The sequence below is a fragment of the Lethenteron reissneri genome, chromosome 59, assembly GCF_015708825.2.
Source record: "Lethenteron reissneri isolate LAM-NWPU_2019-01 chromosome 59, ASM1570882v1, whole genome shotgun sequence".
Taxonomy (NCBI): Eukaryota; Metazoa; Chordata; class Hyperoartia; order Petromyzontiformes; family Petromyzontidae; genus Lethenteron; species Lethenteron reissneri.
The window spans coordinates 5,513,230-5,517,683 of record NC_083837.1 but is presented as its reverse complement, the minus strand read 5'-3'; positions in this window follow the sequence as shown (position 1 = coordinate 5,517,683).

The window sequence follows — 4,454 nt, the reverse complement described above, 5'->3', positions numbered from 1 at the left end:
CACGGAGCAGGGCGGCCACGATATCAATGGCGTGACGTTAGACTTTTGACACATTTTAGATTGGCCGACACAGAGTCGGATGGCACGTCCCTTTTAAAGCTGTGGGCGTGCGCGTTGGGTGGACGGGACGTGTCCTGCCAAGTGCTGCCCGGGACACAAATAACGGAGGACATTATGCAATGAGGCCAATTTCTTATTTTACATTTGGCAATGCCTGGACGCATCACTCTTACACCCCGCCCCCTCACCACACTCCCCGTCCCAGTGCTGCTGGATAAGTGTTTTTTTTACAAACACTCCGTATCCCGTCATGAACTCCTTCGCGTTCACCATAAAAAACTACAACGTTTCGATCGCAACACAAGCGTTCGTCATCAAGAAAATGATGACTGCTTGTGGTGCTATCGAAACGTTGTAGTTTTTTGTATTTTTGTTATTTCTTTCAACCTATCTACGTGACTTTACCGAAAGACCCAAATAATATGAATTCCTGCAGTCACGAGAGCTTTAAGTCAAGATTACCATCAATCCTTCACATTCATGATCCATCCACTGCTGATCATGTCGTCGCTCTCCATCGCTCATGGCCTTGCGATGCACAGTCACATTTAAAGTTATTTTTTCATTTTACAATGTCTCTAATTTGTATTTGCTTCCAGTTACAATGCAATTCATGTATTCCTCTTTCTAATAAGGACATGCAGATGAAAATAATATTATATCATCGGAGAGCAAACACACACGTTGATTAGAGCCAAAGCGATGACTGGGCAGGGCAGAACGCTTGAAGGGATGATGGCCGTGTCGAGACTAACAATGGTGCGAGTGGCAGCGAAACACGCGCTTCTGCTGGCCGTCTGGAACGCTCTTCCTTCTGATATTAGAGTTGCCACTGGAAGCTATGCACTTTTAAATAATCGAAATTGACACATTCATTTACTCAGAACTGCTTTTTTTGTTTAGTTTGTTGTCCTTCCCCGCACCTCAGATTAGCGCGGTTGGCTACGTATGGTGCAAACGAAGTTCAACATTCATACATACTACCCAGAGAACTAACACTGCCCAGAGACTCAACATTGCCCATAGACTCAACACTGCACCTCCGATTAGCACGGTTGGCTACGTACGGTGCGAAAGAAGATCTATATAAGTGTAGAACTTGAAATATCACGCGCCACGCGTTCTGTTGCTAGGCCAGCGAGCAGAGTACAGTGGGAGCATCTGAGGGCACGGTTGTTGTTGTCGTGGCATTAAGGGGTGGTCGTTAAGAGACGCAACAGGTGTTAGGGGTGACTGAGGACGCAGGCCGGTGATTGGTCAGGAGGGTGAGTGGATAATGACCGGCGCCGGCCTGGCGGTAATAACATGGTCACGTGAGGCTGGGGGCCTGGGGGCGAGTAGCAAAGCGGGGGATGAGATAATTGATTGGGTCTGATTGGTGCGGGAATAAAGGGCACAGCGTACCGGAGAGACGGGAGTCTTGGTTGGGATTGGAGCTGGAGTGGTTGGTGCCCGGGACAGAGACAGAGCAGCAGTGAGCAGGGATAGATACGATAAGAGTGGATAGAGAGAACACAGTGTACGGTAGCAATGGGTAGAGAGAACACAGTGTACGGTAGCAGTGGATAGAGAGAACACAGTGTACAGTAGCAGTGGTAGCAGTGGACGGAGTGAATACAGAGTAGGGTAGCAGCGGAGTAACGGACCGTGGGAGAGAAGGAGAGTGAGCGAGCGAACGGGGAGACATGGAGTGTTGTTAATGGTGGGTTGTGTATCGGAGCGAACGGAGAGACACGGAGCGATGATGAGGAGGTGTGAACTCTACACGTAAATAAACGAGACGAGAAAAACAACGAGCGTACGAGTCCTACATAAGTACTTGCATGCAAGGGTCCACCACGGAGATGGAGTGATGATATCATGTCGTGTGCGAGAGCTGAATGAATTGTTCACGCAGGATGGTCAGGGATGGTAGCTACTTTTAGGGGGGGGGGGGGTGTGGCTCTTCATCCAGCAGTGGATAGAGCATGGCTGACAATTGTGACGATGAATTTTCGCACCGATTTGTAAGAGCAGTGCCTAATTTGGGTCTGAATTCTGTTCCGGTGATTATTTCTGGACGCCGCATGAATCTCGCCTTACATGAACGAAAATTACACTGACAAGAGGAGTGAGTCGATTCACTCAATTTGTAAAAAAATAAGCCTTTTCATACCATTTTAGCATGAATTTAGGTATTATGATACATGTGGGTAGTACCTTACGCCAAAATAATCCCAACCCAACTGTCAGCCAAGCCTAGCAGCATTCCGGAAAATATAGAGCGAGAAATGAATCCCTGTGCAAGATGCATATTTATTATACAGCCTTCGACAGCAGCAGCTGTCCAATCCACCAAGCGCTGAGATCCATTCTGGTGGAACTCAGCGGGCTCCACGATCCACAGAAGAGCTGTAACCAACGAATACCCGGATAGATAAAAACCAGAAGATCCAGCTGGGTTTGATCTTCCACGAAGCTCATGGTCCACCCTAACTGGCATCCACTACACAAACCATGGCAAATGCGGACACCTCATGCACAATTGTAAATAAAACAAACTCTCCAATGTGCGACTGTGGTCATCCAGCACAGACCGTAATGACGTATGAACGACGCAATGCCCCAATTCACAAGTACAAAGGAGACATCGCATCGATACACTACTCTGCTGCTCCTGCTAACGCGGTTACCTGGGCTTGGCCACCTGAATGTGAAATTGTAAGTTGATGCTCTGCATCTACATCAGCAGCCATACGAAAGAAGAAGATCCAGATAGATTTTATCCTGTGATTGAACATTTTTGACATACCCAGTCCTTGCCCTGTTGGTAGCTATTATTTTTGTGTGAATTCTTAGTTGGGGATTCGTATTTTCCATCAGCCATAACGATAATTATTGTCCACTTATGATCTAAGCGTTTATTCTGATTTGTCTCGAGTTACACAAACACTATTTTTGCGATATCCATCCTTGGATGACGATCCACGCGATTGGCCACCGCTGCTTTACAGGGACCACGTGTTTTTTTATGGCAGGCAAATTACGATGGGATATTGAGGCAAATTGATGGTGCCTCCAAGGTTTAACGGGTCGGGCCAAGGCACGTGGTATGGAGCCGGTTTGCTTTCACGCTCCCAGTCATATGAGCTCTGTGTGGCTTTGTGAGTCAGAGCTGTTACTTATCGCTGTGGCTCAACGTGCACACGCAATCTGTGTTTCGTGAAAGCACACATACACAACATTAAGATCAATCTTTCTTCACATGTCATTCTCTATTCACTGCTTTAAAATACCCGTCACCATTGATGTGTTGCAGTATACTGTAGTATAACAACATTTACATTATAATGTCCTTTATTTACTAAGGAAAGGTCTCGCTGAGTCCCAAGACTTTGTTTTCAGGAGGGTACTACTTCTGCTGCTACATTGGAATATTTGACCAATGCCAAAACCCATCCACATGAGGGGATAACAACCTCCAAGTTGCACTAGCATAAATGCATATTATTGGTTCTTTCGGTAAAGTCACGTAAATAGAAAACAAAAAAACCCACGACATTTCGATCGCAACACAAGTGGTCTTCTTCAGGTGGCAATCCATAGAAAGACTGAATCATTGAATCTGTTATGTGGACTGGGGCCATTGATGTACAGACAGATCCTGGCCACCTTACAGCACCATGCTTACAGCCGCTGGCAAGCACTGATGGTCACCCTTCCCAAGCACTAACCAGCCTCAGCTCCGCTTAGCTTCTGAGTTACGAATTGATTGAGCACATTCATGGCTATCCTGCTTGTTGGCAAATGTAAACATTTGTATCAGCACCCTCCCAAAGCCTTTGCAGCATCTCATGGCTCATGGTCCTGCTATGCAACAAACCACCAAACATCTGCAGACGAGCCGATCTCATTACTCCATCTCTTGGGCGCGTTTCCTACTTAATCTCCCGCTCAGTAAATCAGTCTCAGGCCATCGTCCATTCTAGCGCCGTATCTTGTTAATAGCCATAATTAGAGTACAGTAGGTATCTAACCCGTCTATGTTCTCTAATCCACGTGGTTGCTCTTTCTGCCTCGCAGTTTAACCCCAAACGTGCGTCGTGCCCCGTGCTAAATTTGCCGACTTTTCAGCCTCTGTTCCGTCCTTTTTTAGTGTCCACGTTTTTTTGTTGATCTCGGGTTTGTGACAATTTCACTGCATAGCCAAAGCTGAACAGAGCACCCTCAGTGTAATCGCGCAACAACACGACATTTAATAAAAACTCAAGTGACCTCCGACAGTTGCGAAATAGCGTTGCGATCGCACAAGCGTCCGCTTGCGATCGTTTTGCAATCGCGTGACCCCACCCCCCATGAGCATTGCAAGTTGAAACGGTTGGACCATGAGCATTGCAAGTTGAAACGTTCGGTCA